Below are 16575 nucleotides of genomic sequence, written 5' to 3' on the forward strand. Positions count from 1 at the left end.
TCTGGACACACACACACTCTGGACACACACACACTCTGGACACACACACACACTCTGGACACACACACACTCTGGACACACACACACACTCAGGACACACACACACACTCTGGACACACACACACACTCTGGACACACACACACTCTGGACAAACACACACACTCTGGACACACACTCTGGACACACACACACACACACACTCTCTGGACACACAGACTCTGGACACAGAGACTCTGGACACACACACACACACTGGACACACACGCACACACTGGACACACACACACACACACTGGACACACACACACATTCTGGACACACACACACACACACTGGACACACACACACTCTGGACACACACACACACACTGGACACACACACACACTGGACACACACACATTCTGGACACACACACACAATCTGGACACACACACACTCTGGACACACACACACTCTGTACACACACTCTGGACACACACACACACACACACTCTGGACACACACACACACTCTGGACACACACACACACACACATTCTGACACACACACACATGCACGTCTTTCTATAGTTGTGAGGACCTCTTACAACAACACTGTTAAAATACCAATGTGATCATGTGTTGTCTTTTATGTTGAAAAACTAATTATACAATTATATATAATTATATATGGACATACGCTCCATAGTTGTACAAGTATACAAGGATATATTGTACTTTTCATAATAAAACATACTTGAAACAAGAAAAGCTTGTTAATTGTGAAAACAGTTTGTTTATTGATTTAACGTTTCCTCTGTCAGGTTGATGTTAACCTGCGACTGGTTGAAACATGAAACAAATATGAAATCAAATACAAAACAATTAAATATGTGGAATAGAATTAAACAAATTGTACAATTAGTACAATAGAGTGTTGTAATGCAGGGTTACTATAGCAACAGAGTGTTGTGATGCATGGTCACTATAGCAACAGAGTTCTCTCTGCTCTCTCTTTCTGCTCTCTCTCTCTGTTCTCTACTCTCTCTCTCTGTTCTCTACTCTCTCCCTCTGCTATCTCTCTGTTCTCTGCTCTCTCTCTGTTCTCTGCTCTCTCTCCCTTTGCTCTCTCTGCTTGCTGCTCTGCTCTCTGTTCTCTGCTCTCTCTTCTCTGCTCTCTTTCTGCTCTCTCTCTTCTCTGCTCTCTCCCTCCCTCTGCTCTCTCTCTCCCTCTGCTCTATCTGCTCTCTCAGCCTGCTCTCTGCTCTCTCTCTGCTCTCTGCTCTCTCGCTGTTCTCTGCTCTCTGCTCTGCTGCTCTCTCTCTGCTCTTTGCTCTCTGCTATCTCACTCTTTGCTCTCTCACTCTTTCTTTGCTTTCTCAGCCTGCTTTCTCTCTCTGCTCCTTCTCGCTCTCTCACACTCTCTGATCTCTCTCTCCCACACACTCTGCTCTCTCTCTGCTCTCTCTCTCTCCCACACTCTGCTCTCTCTCTCTCTCCCACACACTCTGCTCTCTCTCTGCTCTCTCTCCCACACTCTCTGCTCTCGCTCTCCCACACACTCTGCTCTCTCTCTGCTCTCTCTCTCCCACACACTCTGCTCTCTCTGCACTCTCTCCCACACTCTCTGCTCTCTCTCAATTTCAATTCAATTCAATTCAAGGGCTTTATTGGCATGGGAAACATGTGTTAACATTGCCAAAGCAAGTGAGGTAGACAACATACAAAGTGAATATATAAAGTGAAAAACAACAAAAATTAACAGTAAACATTACACATACAACAGTTTCAAAACAGTAAAGACATTACAAATGTCATATTATATATATATATATATATATATATATATATATATATATATATATTTATATATATATATATATATATATATATATACACACAATGTACAAATAATTAAAGGACACAAGATAAAATAAATAAGCATAAATATGGGTTGTATTTACAATGGTGTTTGTTCTTCACTGGTTGCCCTTTCTCGTGGCAACAGGTCACAAATCTTGCTGCTGTGATGGCACACTGTGGAATTTCACCCAGTAGATATGGGAGTTTTTCAAAATTGGATATGTTTTCGAATTCTTTGTGGATCTGTGTGATCTGGGGAAATATGTCTCTCTAATATGGTCATACATTGGGCAGGAGGTTAGGAAGTGCAGGTCAGTTTCCACCTCATTTTGTGGGCAGTGAGCACATAGCCTGTCTTCTCTTGAGAGCCATGTCTGCCTACGGCGGCCTTTCTCAATAGCAAGGCTATGCTCACTGAGTCTGTACATAGTCAAAGCTTTCCTTAATTTTGGGTCAGTCACAGTGGTCAGGTATTCTGCCGCTGTGTACTCTCTGTGTACGGCCAAATAGCATTCTAGTTTGCTCTGTTTTTTTGTTAATTCTTTCCAATGTGTTAAGTAATTATCTTTTTGTTTTCTCATGATTTGGTTGGGTCTAATTGTGCTGTTGTCCTGGGGCTCTGTAGGGTGTGTTTGTACACACTCTGCTCTCTCTCTCTCTCTCCCACAATCTCTGCAATCTCTCTGCTCTCTCTCTCCCACACTCTCTGCTCTCTCTCTCTGCTCTCTCTCTCCCACACTCTCTGCTCTCTCTCTCTCTCCCACAATCTCTGCAATCTCTCTGCTCTCTCTCTCTCCCACACTCTCAGCTCTCTCTGCTCTCTCTCCCATACTCTCTGCTCTCTCTCTGCTCTCTCTCTCTCCCACACTCTCTGCTCTCTCTCTCTCTCCCACACTCTCTGCTCTCTCTCTCTCCCACAGTCTGCTCTCTCTCTCTCTGCTCTCTCTCTCTGCTCTCTCTCACTCTGCTCTCTCTCCCACACTCTGCTCTCTCTCTCCCACACTTTCTTCTCTCTCACTCTGCTCTCTCTCCCACACTCTGCCTCTCTCCCACACTTTCTTCTCTCTCTATCTCTCACTTTCTCTATCGTAACAGTGGTGCAGTTTGGACAATCACCACTTGATGGTGTGTTAAACCAGAAGTGATGAAAACAACATCACTGCATCGAGAGAGAGAGAGAGAGAGTCTAATATACTGATATACAGTGAGAGAGAGAGAGAGAGAGAGAGAGAGAGAGAGTCTAATATACTGATATACAGTAACATTCAGAAAGTATTCAGACCCTTGACTTTTTACACATTTTGTCACATTACAGACTTATTCTAAAATGGATTAAATGTGTTTCCCCCTCATTAATCTACACACAATAACCCACAATAACCCAGAATTACAAAGCAAAAACAGTTCACTTTGTGTGAACATTTTTATTTAAAAAAAACTTAGATATCACAGAGGAGAGTAGAGAGTCAGAACAGATTGAAAGAGAGAGAGGGAGGGTAATGAGTCATAACAGAGGGAAAGAGAGAGAGAGGGAATGGAGACTCAGAACAGAGGGAAAGAGAGAGAGAGGATGTGTGGAATTTGCTTTATGTTTGGTAATTGGGGCCTTTGAGCCCTGATGGGCTGGGTGACATCAGTGACTCTCTGAGAGATATGAGCTGCTGAGGAGGGAGAGCAGAGAGAGAGAGAAGGAGGAGGGATTAGTCAGCAGAAATGATTCAGGACGACGTTCATCTTTAAATGTACTTCTTAATTTCTCTCTTTCCCCAGTGAGGAAGATAGACAGACAGAAACAGACAGACAGACAGACAGACAGACAGACAGACAGACAGACAGACAGACAGACAGACAGACGAGGGCTAGGTAATCAGGTATTCCTCCCAAGGTGTGTATATAGTCCCCTTCTCATTAACTAGATGCTGACAGTGACCAGAGATGGCTAGATTGAGCTAGAAGGTGTGTGTGTGTGTGTGTGTGTGTGTGTGTGTGTGTGTGTGTGTGTGTGTGTGTGTGTGTGTGTGTGTGTGTGTGTGTGTGTGTTGTATGTATATGTATGTGCAAGCGTGTGTTTTTGTGAGATAGTTAACAGGACTTTCATACCTTAAGGGAAGATTTCGGCAGTAGCTGTATGGTTAGTGAGAAAGTCCATATTGCAAATGTACGGTCCCTTACTAGACGTCCGAAATCGTTTGTAAAATTCGCGGACGGCGTCGGGCCGAGCGGCAGGGCCGGACCTACCAGGAAGTCATCAAATGAACTTTGTCGGACATTCGGTTTCCGTTTTACAAAAATAATAAGATTTTGGTCATTTTGCCGCTGTCCCGGAAATTCCCACAAGAGGGCATAAGCAATCATATTGCTGTTGGACAGAACATCACGATTCACGACGGGGCCTTATCTCGAAAACTGAAAATATTTAGAAGCCGAAACTCGGTGAGCGTAGGGGCGGCATAATGGGCAGTTGGCCCCGAACAAGATGGCGTCTAGGCCTCAACGGTTTTTGAGTTATGGCCATTTATCTGGGATTAAAGGTCCAAAATGAAAATAGAGAAATTATTTTTCCACTTCACGTCAAAGTCAAGGAGCCTCCGGTGTCAATAAAAAAGAACCAGCCATTTATCTATCGTTATTTAAGAGAAATCGTATAAAGACAGATTCGTGATGTTCACGGATAGGTGTTTTTTTTTCAACGGTTATAGATCCAGCTGCAGGGTGTTCTTACGAATCTTTTTAAAGTCTGCTGCGGAGCTCTGGGAGATTTCTGTGATTTTCTAGGATTTTCTGAAGTAACACACACTCACTAAACCCTCCGTAAATAACTCAGTTCTTAACGTAAAGACTTAAAACTCAGGATTCTGTAAAGGCATACCCCAATCAGGATATGAGTTTATTTATAGCTTCCTGTGTCAACCGGAAGTGCCTTAAATGGTGTCACAGTGGCAGTTTCCAAGGGTTAAAAAGGTCAGATCTTTTCAAAACTTCATGTGTGATTAGGCAACCCCATGAACTGTAAATCAGTCATTTTTCCCATAAAATTTCAAAGGAAAACTAAATCACACACACACACAGCTTGGAAGTAGGGACCCATTGGGGTGCGTAGAGACATACACTGCCTGCATTAGTTAACCTTGTTGGAACTTTTAAAGAACCGTCAGACCTAGAGTTCCGAAACTTTAGAATCCTGTTCTAGACCTCAGGTCGATAGTGCGTGGTGAGTTACGTGGCTCTAGACGGTTCTCGGACCGAGAAACAGCTTCGTACATTTGCAATGACTTCAATTCATTTTTGCATCACGAAAATGGCGACATTTAGAAATGTCCCAGAGTCGCAAGACTAGGTGCATTGCGACCGTCTCGGCCCATATAGACAGACCCCAACGTTTCTGTCCGATAGCTCATTCAAGGACCCCGTATCAAGTCATGGAAAAAAGTGGATTTTCAGCACCAATTAGGGTTTTGCTCGGACACCAAATGACCGATCGAGCCAAAACTTGGGATTCGGGGTCGCCTCAGCTAGGCCTACACGTAACATAAGAAATGGACCCGCAGCTAGAACGTAACTACGTGTTTTATGTTTTTTTATGGTTTGAACCAAAGGCGTTGTGAATTTTGGGCCAGCTCTGAAGTATGTGATAGTTGGCTACTAAATAGGTTGGAAAAAGTGGGTTTAGTGTCAGTTTGTATCAGTTTGGTGTCAGAATGATATCTAATATGATAATAAAATTGGACAAAAGTATATTCATACAGTTCTTACACATGTGTAATTGACAAAAAAATCGAAAGAATTTCAAAAACGGTCCAGAAAGCACTTTTTAAGGGTGTGTGAAGTTTTTTACAAAATTTTGATATTTTTGACTTTTGACTTTTGACTTCCTATGAAATCATATTGAAATTGGACAAAACATATTCCTTATGCGCATGTAAAAAAAAAAAAAAAAAAAAAACAATTATGATAATAAAATTGGACAAAAGTATATTCATACAGTTCTTACACGTGTAATTGACAAAAAAATCGAAAGGATTTCGAAAAACGGTCCAGAAAGCACTTTTTAAGGGGTGATAAGTTTTTGACAAAAATTAATTTTTTTAAAATGTTGCTTTTGGACGTTGACTTGGGTTACATTTCCAATATGAAAAACCCCGGTGGAGCGGATTCGCCCCTGTTGAATTTTTAAAGTGTTACAACTGGCAATTGCCATATGGCATTTGCAATACACTTTGCATGAATCAACGCCAAATTGGGTGGTATTGGACAATGTGTATATGGTTTGTCCGATGCCAATGACTTCCCATTCATTTTTATCCAATACAGGGGTTATTCCCTTACTTTTCTAAGAAGCTGTCCGGCGGAGCGGAACTATGATGTGGGGGACCGGGTGTTACTAGCTATGGTAAAGGCCCTGAAGGTGTGGAGACACTGGCTAGAGGGGGCTAAACACCCTTTCCTCATCTGGACTGACCACCGCAATCTGGAGTATATTCGAGTAGCGAGGAGACTGAATCCGCGTCAGGCTAGGTGGGCCATGTTCTTTACACGCTTTAGATTTCCGATCTCTTACAGACCAGGTTCCTTAACACTAAGGCCGACGCGCTGTCCTGTTTCTATGACACCGAGGACCGGTCCATCGATCCCACCGATCCTTCCAGCCTCTCGGCTGGTGGCCCCGGTGGTATGGGAGGTGGACGTCGAGCGGGCATTGAGGGTTGAACCTGCGCTACACAGTGTCCGACCGGTCGTAGGTCCGTGCCGCTTGGTGTCCGTGATAAATTGATTCGGTGGGCTCACACACTACCATCTTCGGGTCATCCGGGGATTGATAGAACAGTGCGGGGTCTTAGGGGGAAATACTTAGCTAAGGATGTGAAGCTCTATGTCTCTTCCTGTTCGGTATGCGCTCAGAGTAAGGCTCCTAGGCATCTGCCTAGAGGGAAGTTACAACCCCTCCCGGTTCCACAACGGCCATAGTCCCTCTCGGTAGATTTCCTTACTGATCTTCCCCCATCTCAGGGAACACTACCGTTCTGGTCGTTGTGGATCAGTTCTCTTAGTCCTGCCGTCTCCTCCCATTGCCTGGTCTGCCTACGGCCCTACAGACTGCAAAGGCTCTATTGACCCACGTCTTCTGGCACTACGGGGTTCCAGAGGACATCATATTTGATCGGGTCCCCAGTTCACGTCCCGGGTTTGAAAAGGCATTTATGGAGCGTCTGGGGGTCTCGGTCAGCCTTACCTCTGGTTATCACCCCGAAAGTAAGGGGCAGGTGGAGAGAGTAAACCAGGAAGTGGGTAGGTTTCTGAGGTCGTATTAGCAGGACCGGCCAGGAGAATGGGCGAGGTACGTCCCGTGGGCAGGCCAGTGAACGGCAGAAAAGAAACTCTGACCGCCACCGCAGTGAGGCCCCGGTGTTCGCACCAGGGGACAGGGTCTGACCCTGCCGGAGGCTGGGGCCGCAGTGTGTGGGGCCATTTAAAGTCCTGAGGAGGATAAACGAGGTGTGTTATAGATTGCAACTTCCATCTTACTATCGCATTAACCCCTCGTTTCTTGTGTCTCTCCTCAGACCGGTGGTAGCTGGTCCCCCACAAGACGGTGAGGTACCGGAGGTCCCTCCGCCCCTCTGGACATCGAGGATCCCCGGCTAGTACAGTACGAGCTATTCTGGACTCGAGACGCCGGGTGAGGTGCCTGCAGTACTCGAGGACTGGAAGGGGTACGGTCCGGAGGAGAGGTGCTGGGTACCGGGGAGGGACATTTTAGATCCTTCCTCTTGAGGGATTTCCACCGCTCCACCCGGATCGCCCCGCGCCTCGTCCTCCGGGTCGGCCTCGAGGCCTGCTGGAGCCACGTGTCAGGGAGGGGGGTACTGTCACGAATCTCGCCCAAGATGGTGCCTCTTCCTGTTCGGGGGCGGCGCTCGGGGTCGTCGTCGCCAGCCTATTAGCTGCCATCGATTCCCTTTCCTTTTGTTTCTGTTTATTGGGTCTATTGGTTACACCAGTTTTGAGTTAGTGTTGTTTGTAGGCTATTTAAGGGCACTAGGCCTGCTGGGTATTTGTGCAGGCTTGTTCTCTGTTATTTTGGTGTTGGTGCATAAGTGTTGTCTCATTATTTTCCGGACAGTTTTAGTCCTGTGTATTTTGGACGTGTTGTTTCATGCGCCCTAGTGTTGGGATGTCCATGGTCCGCTGTTGTTGGATTAAATAGATTCACGTACGATATTACCTGCTCTCTGCGTTTGACTCCTCCACCGCACCATTTATAGAAGTCGTAACACTGCTGTACAGATATGAGCACTTGACAAGATGTTGACATTTCTGGTCTCACCTGTAACATAATAATAATAAAGATTATGATAATAATAATAATGATATCTTATTTTTTTAGAATAATACAAATCTGTCAATGAACCAAATGTATTTCTTAAAACACCTTTTTGCATCTTCAATAGTTATAACATCTAATGTTGGATGATACAAATCAATTATTCCCGGCAGCAGCTGGGTATCCTATAGACGTTTTAAATAATATTAAAATATATTTATATGAAATATATACATTTTAACTTAACTAAAAATACATACAATTGACAAAGGCATACCGGACAATTCAATGTCCTCCACTTTTCGAATATCTTCAGTGAATATTGTTTCTACCAAGTCAAGCTGTTTGGCCACTTCATACATCAACACATCGTCTTCCTCATCATTGTCATTTACAGCGTTGAAATTATCATCAGGTTTAGATGTTTTACTCTGTATGTCATGGGCGCCCTCTTCCTCCTCGGCCTCTTCCTCTAGACATATTGTGCCTTCTGTGTCTATATACACCTGGGAGGAGTCTGAAAGAAAAATATATACAAAATAGTGTATTAAAAATTAAATGTATATTATATAAAAATTTCAATTTCAAATACATTTGAAATACATCAAATACATTTCAAATATATTAATATATTAACAAAGTTCTCACTGTTAGGCCTTGAGGTTTTAGCTAAATTACCTCTGGAATCCTTGATAACGTGGTTATGTTCTCTGGCTGTGTAGATTCTTCATGGTTTGTATAGCTATCGTTGGAGTCTGAAAAAAACAACATTATTTGACATTCTTTTAACATATTCTATCAAATAAGGTATAACTAATAAAATAAAATAAATCCAATCGTTTTCAGACCAGTCGTCCTTCTCGGGCCGGGGTGATTCTGCAGGGTGCACTTGTGCCCCAGTTCTGTGGAGTCTTGAAGTATTGTGATGCTCCTCAGGTGCTGGATTATAGAGTGATTGGGTGGAGTTTCCAGGGGGTGTGTAGTTGTGTGTTAAATCTATGATTCTTGGTTCAGTGTTTTGTTAAAGCCGGCCGTACAGAACGGTACAATATCGTCGGTTTCAACGACCCAAGTCAGTCCCCGGTAGGGTCCATAATGCCTGATGTATTCTTGTTGGCGTGCTGTCCGCTGTAAACACAATATTCGATTTTTAAAATAGTGTACACACTTTTTAATGCTTAACCTTTTGCGTGTAGGGGGCAGTATTTTCGTTTTTGGCTAAAAACGTACCCATTTGAAACGGCCTATTTCTCAGCCCCAGAAACGAGAATATGCATATAATTGTCAGATTAGGATAGAAAACACTCTAAATTTTCCAAAACTGTAAAATTATTGTCTGTGAGTATAACAGAACTGAAATTGCAGGCAAGAACCTGAGGAAAATCCAATCAGGAAGTGCCTCTTATTTTGAAACCTCTCTGTTCCTATGCATGCCTATCCTCCATTTAAAGGGATATCAACCAGATTCCGTTTTCTATGGCTTCCTAAGGTGTCAACAGTCTTTAGACATGGTTTCAGGCTTTTATTTTGAAAATGAGCGTGAAAGATCACATTGCGTAAGTGGATTGGTGGGTGCTCTCAGAGTGAGTTTTGCGCTACAGAGTAAAGCGGCCATTGTTTCTCCCGGTGTTACTGAAAAACCTACACACCCGGTTGATATATTATCGAATATATGTTTTAAAAACAAACTGAGGTTTGACTATAAAAAATGTTTGACATGTTTCTTATGGAGACTATTTGGAATATACGTCTGCGTTGTCGTGACCGCTCTTTCCTGTGGATTTCTGAACATAGGTATTTTGGGTATAAACATAATCTTTATAGGAACATAGGTATTTTGGGTATAAACATAATCTTTATGGAACAAAAAAAACATTTGTTGTGTAACTGGGAGTCTTGTGAGTGAAAACATCCGAAGATCATCAAAGGTAAATTATTAATTTGATTTTTGGACTTACATCTAAAATGGCTTGAGGGTGTAGTGCTGCGTGAAGAAGAACTGGCCTTCGTTTGTTCCTCTGAATCCTCATCTTGGATAGTTATAACAGCTGATGTTGAATGATCCAAATCAATTATTCCTGGTAGCAGCTGGGTAAATGTTGGGTATTCTATAGACGTTTTAATAATATAGGAATAATAATAGCTCCATAATAATAGAGTTCCAACCGTACAGTAATACCTACCCTGTAATATCTAACATTTCCCACAAACTACCTAATGAAAAACAACATCTAATATATATTATTTTCACATCCTCACCTTCAAAATGATCCATGCGTAATGGCCTGAAAATAGTTTTCAGTTGAGCATCTGTGTCCTAACTGAGTCATAGTATGGACAGACTTTGGGATTGACTGTTGATGTTGATCCCACATCCTAACACCTGTTTTTTTGTAGCCCCTCTATGTGCAAATGATCCCCTAGTGTTGATATTGTTTAGAAGAAAGCATTGTTTTGAAACCTTAGGGGTGTCTAGGCCTATTCTATGGTGGTTGTGGGGATTGACTGTTGATCCCCCATCCTCGGGAAACATGTTTGTTTTGAAAGCCTTACGTGTAAATGACCCCTAACACCCCTGACACACATACATACACCCCCACCCCTCCCCCACACACACATCTTTCCCTGAAGCCTTTCTCTGAGATTCCTTTCATTAAAGGTAAGACACAATTGTAAAACCCTTTATTTAATTCAAATCTTTAGTACAGACCTTTTAAACATGTTATAATTAAGTAAACAATTTTAACTATGCAATATTTACCAAGCCAGAATGTTTTATACACAGAATAATTATGTTATACAACAGATATATATATATATAAATATATATATATATAAATATATATATAAATATATTATTACCCCACAGTACTACACTTTAATACCCTTTAAATAATTATATGTAGAATTGTCTGTTGTTGGAAAGACTGTATTCATATAAAATAAGGCCTTTTGATTATCTTGAAGATTCTCTTGGTGTGGTTGACTGTTGATCCATCCTCAGGAAATAACAGCTGTTGTTTTTCGAGACCCCTCATATGCAAATGACCCCTAATGTTGAATTGTTTCATACACAATTGCAGAGAAAACCCTCTAAAGTTTCCAAAACTGTTTAAAAATGTCTGTATAACAGAACTGATATGGCAGGCAAAAACCTGTGAAAAATCCATCCAGGAAGTGGGATTTTTTTATGTTTGTAGTTTTCTAATGAATGCCATTACAGTATCCATTGACTTAGGACTCAAATTGCACTTCCTATGGCTTCCACTAGATGTCGACAGTCTTTAGAAATTGTTTCAGGCTTGTATTCTGAAAAATGAGAGAGTAAGACCACTTTGAATAAGTGGACACCGTAATCCGAAAGGTTTTTCATGTGCCTGACCGAGAGCATGCTTTTCTTGTTTACCTTTTATATTGACGAAGCTATTATCCGGTTGAAATGTTATTGATTATTATGACTAAAAACAACCTGAGGATTGATTATAAACATCATTTGACATGTTTCTACAAACTTTACTGATACTTTTCAGATTTTTCATCTGTCTGTTGAGCCTGTGGATTACTGAACAAACGCGTAAACAAAACTGAGGTTTTTGGATATAACGAGGGACTTTATCGAACAAAACAAACATTTATTGAGTAAATGGGAGTCTGTGAGTGCAACCATATGAAGATCATCAAAGGTAAGTCATTAATTTTATCACTATTTCTGACTAGTGTAACTCCTCTTGGCTGATAATTGTTTGTAATTATTTGTCTGCTGGGCGCTGTTCTCGAATAATCGCATGGTATGCTTTTGCCGTAAAGCCTTTTAGAAATCCGACACCATGGTTGGATAAACAAGAAGTTAAGCTTAATTTTGATTTATAACGCATATATTTTCAAGAATGTTCAATATTTGAATTGAGTATTTTTGAATTTCACGCTCTGCAATTTCACTAGATGTTGGCCAGGTGGGACGTTACCGTCCCACGTACCCACAAGAAGTTAACTTCTTGGATATAGGGGGCGCTCTTTTAATTTATGGATAAAAAACGTTCCCGTTTTAAACAAGATCATTTGTCACGGAAAGATGCTCGACTATACATATAATTGACTGCTTTGGAAAGAAAACACTCTGATGTTTCCAAAACTGCAAAGATATTGTCTGTGAGTGCCACAGAACTAATGCTACAGGCGAAACCAAGATGAAATTTCATACAGGAAGTTCCCCAGATTTTGAATGCGCTGTGTTCCAATGTCTCCTTATATGGCTGTGTATGGGTCACGAATGAGCTTAGACTTTCTGTCGTTTCCCCAAGGTGTCGACAGCATTGTGACGTATTTGTAGGCAAATCATTGGAAGATTGACCTTAAGAGACTACATCTACCAGGTGGCCGCTTGGTGTCCTCCGTTGCAAATATTGCGTAATCTCCAGCTGCGTGTATTTTTAGTTTGCTTCGAGGAGAAACACAGCTGCCACGAATGATTTATCATCGAATAGAAATGTGAAAACACCTTGAGGATTGATTCTAAACAATGTTTGCCATGTTTCTGTCAATATTATGGAGTTAATTTGATAAAAAGTTTGGCGTTGTAGAGACTGCATTTTCAGATTTTTTCTTAGCCAAACGTGATGAACAAAACGGAGCGATTTCTCCTACACAAGTAATCTTTTTTGAAAAACTGAACATTTGCTATCTAACTGAGAGTCTCCTCATTGAAAACATCCAAAGTTCTTCAAAGGTAAATTATTTTATTTGACACGCAGGCGTCCCATTTAGACATCTGGATATGCAATGCGCTACGCTAAATGCTAATAGCACTCGTTAGAACTCAAACGTTCATTAAAACACACATGCAGGGTACTGAATTAAAGCTACCCTCAAGTGAAATTCCAGCCAACGAGTCAGATTTTTAAAATGCTTTTTGGCGAAAGCATGAGAAGCTATTATCTGATAGCATGCAACACCCCAAAAGACCCGCAGGGGACGTAAACAAAATAATTAGCATAGTCGGCGCTACACAAAAGGCAGAAATAAAATATAAAACATTCATTACCTTTGACGATCTTCTTTGTTGGCACTCCTAGATGTCCCAAACACACAAACACAGTCATATTAAATATATACATCAATCTCATTTACTCTCTTACATTATTTACATCATTATTGGGTCTTTTTTCGATTAAATCGGTCCATATATAGCCTGGATATCGATCTATGAAGACTGTGTGATCAAGGAAAAAAACAGTGTTTTATAACGCAACGTCATTTTTTTAAATTAAAAAGTCTACGATAAACTTTCACAAAACACTTCGAAATACTTTTGTAATGCAACTTTAGGTATTAGTAAACGTTAATAATCTATCAAATTGATCACGGGCGATGTATATTCAATAGCTCCAGGTCTTGAACTAATGTCCGGATATTTCAAGACCAAAACATCCTGTCGGAGACCGGAAGAAATGGGCTGTCTCTTGTTCGTTTGACCAAGAAACAAAGCCCAGGCAAATGACAAGACTGGTGACATCGTGTGGAAGCTGTAGGAATTGCAATCTCGGCTCCAGGTAATTTCGTTTCCATTCAACAATACATGCAAGTGGCGCATTGATATATTTTCCCATTTTCAGTGATCAGATTTTCCTGCACTTTTCGATGAAACGCACGTTCTGTTATAGTCACAGCCGTGATTTAACCAGTTTTAGAAACGTCTGAGTGTTTTCTATCCACACATACTAATCATATGCATATACTATATTCCTGGCATGAGTAGCAGGGCGCTGAAATGTTGCGCGATTTTTAACAGAATGTTCGAAAAAGTAGGGGGTAGGATTAAGAGTTAATAACCTTCTGGCTTGCAAAACCAGGATTTATGCTCTAGTTCATTTATGGTAGTGCACCTTACCACAGGTCAATTTCAGGCCTGTTTCCTTCCTATCGATTTTGGTTAAAACCCCAGGTAGAAACCCATTTTATTTGTTCAGAATATTCAAGCACCTATCATTGATTAAATCCAATCTCCTTTATAACATTTTAATCAATAAATATCCTAAATAATCCCTCCCAGATTTGAGAATAAAGGCTACTGACCTGCTGCCGACTGGGAAAAGCACTGTTCATTTGGATCTGTCACCATACGTCTGTAGTCTATACCAGCCTGATCTGTCACCATACGTCTGTAGTGTATACCAGCCTGTTTTTAACCTCCATTCAGGGGCCAGGTCTTCAATACGGGCACGATTTTTGCGACGTACGACCTCCAGATGGCAGGGACGGATTTTTAGATCCCGGCTTCGAAGGACCAATTGTTGAAGGAATTTAATTCCTCTGTTTTAATTCCCAATTAAAATTAAACACTCTGTCAATTCATAAGAATTTGTAAGACACTTATTTTATAGGAATGGACAGAGCCCGGTCTTAAAAGTCAAGATACAGCCTTTATTCAAGAGTACTGCCACAATACAGGTTACCACAGGTTATAAACTGAAAATGACGTCCTTAGTTCCATCCCCAATCTGTGCTATATCCATTCCAGTACAAAGGCTGTCTCTCCAGCCTTTCCACATCTGCCTCCCTACCAATTTAATATAATTTATGACTCAAGGCCTTCTCGAGTAGATAAGCATTCAAATATCAGTCTGAAGATTTGTACCAAGGAACAGACAGTCATTGTTCTAACTTTTGCCCACGTTCACACACATTATTTTCAGTACTGGGATCAAGAAAGAAAATTCATACATATACAGTAACATTTAGTATTCTGATTAGTGAATACTGATTGAAATGTATACATAATTAGTCATTATAGATAAAAATTCCCTTAACATCCTACAGCCAATTTTTACTTTGCAGCTGGGGCTAGGGGGCACAAGGAGTTCCCAAAAGGGAACACCCCTCCCATTCTGCTGAAAAAATGTTCTTTAGAAATATTTAACTTTCACACATTAAAAAGTCCAATACAGCAAATTTTTATTTTTAATTTTACCTTCATTTAACCAACAAGTCCAATACAGCAAATTTTAATTTTTTTTTTTCTTTATTTAACCAGGCAAGTCAGTTAAGAACACATTCTTATTTTCAATGACGGCCTGGGAACAGTGGGTTAACTGCCTGTTCAGGGGCAGAACGACAGATTTGTACCTTGTCAGCTCGGGGTTTGAACCTGCAACCTTCCGGTTACTAGTCCAACGCTCTAACCACTAGGCTACGCTGCTGCCCAATGAAAGATATCTTGTTAATCTACCCATTGTGTACGATTTTTTAAAATGTTTTACAGTACACAACATATATTTATGTTAGATGACCACCAAATTCAAAAACACACACAGAGATTTGTCACAGTCACAAAAGCATAAATATAGGTAAAATGAATCACTAACCTTTGATTATCTCCATCAGATGACACTCATAGGACATCATGTTATACATGTATTGTGTGTTTTGTTCGATAATGTGCATATATATATATATATAAAATATATATAAAATCTCAGTTTACATTGGAGCGTTACGTGCAGTAATGTTTTGATTCCAAAACATCCGGTAATTTTGCAGAATTACTCACAATAAACATTGATAAAAGATGCAAGTGTTATTCACAGAATTAAAGATAAACGTATCCTCTATGCAACCGCTGTGTCAGATTTAAAACAAACTGTAAGGAAAAATAATAATCTGAGAACGGCGCTCAGAACCCAAAGAAATAGCTGCCAATTTGGCGTCAACAGAAGCTACAAAAACACTATAAATATTCACTTGCCTTTGAATATCTTCATCAGAAGGCAGTCCCAGGAATCCCAGTTCGACAATAAATTACTGATTTGTTCCATAAAGTTCCAAAAAGCCCATAATTTAGCCACTTGTTTTTAGCTTGTTCAGCCCAGCATTCAATCTTCAAAAGCACGAGTAATTCCTCCAGACAAAAACTCAAAAAGTTCCGTTACAGGTCGTAGAAACAAGTCAAATGATGTATGCAATCCATATTTAGGATATTTTAAACATTAATCAGCAGTAAGGTTCCTACCGGAGAATTTCATTGTCTGAAGAAAAGCATAGGAACTCTCTCGTGACCGCGCGTAACGAGACCGAGGCTTTCTGCCAGACCACCCACTCAAAGAGCTATTATGAGTCCCACCTTTAGGTTTTTGTCTGCCATATGAGTTCTGTTATACTCACAGACATAATTCAAACAGTTTTAGAAACTTCAGAGTGTTTTCTATCCACCAGTAATAATATTATGCATATATTCCCATCTGGGACTGAGTAGGAGGAAGTTCACTCTGGGCACGCCTTTCATCCAAAAGTGAAAATACTGCCCCCTAGCATCAACAGGTTTTTAATATCTGGAGGAAACAGTTCTGCCTCCATGTCAAGATTCATGACAAACATCAACCTGCGACTGGGAGAGGCAATGTAACAGGCCTTTTCT

The 16575-nt window shown here is 41.0% G+C and overlaps 1 long non-coding RNA gene across 1 annotated transcript; it reads right to left on the reverse strand.

Moving 5' to 3' along the window:
- Window positions 1–1945: 1945 nt before the first annotated feature.
- Window positions 1946–8678, reverse strand: LOC127927079 (uncharacterized). Its single transcript, XR_008126088.1, has 3 exons — window positions 8443–8678; window positions 8067–8168; window positions 1946–3504 (listed from the first exon to the last, which is right to left on the reverse strand). It is a non-coding gene; the product is annotated as an uncharacterized LOC127927079 (long non-coding RNA).
- Between the last annotated feature and the right edge of the window lie 7897 nt (window positions 8679–16575).

Source organism: Oncorhynchus keta, unplaced genomic scaffold (assembly GCF_023373465.1).
Source record: "Oncorhynchus keta strain PuntledgeMale-10-30-2019 unplaced genomic scaffold, Oket_V2 Un_contig_932_pilon_pilon, whole genome shotgun sequence".
In the NCBI taxonomy this organism is placed as follows: Eukaryota; Metazoa; Chordata; class Actinopteri; order Salmoniformes; family Salmonidae; genus Oncorhynchus; species Oncorhynchus keta.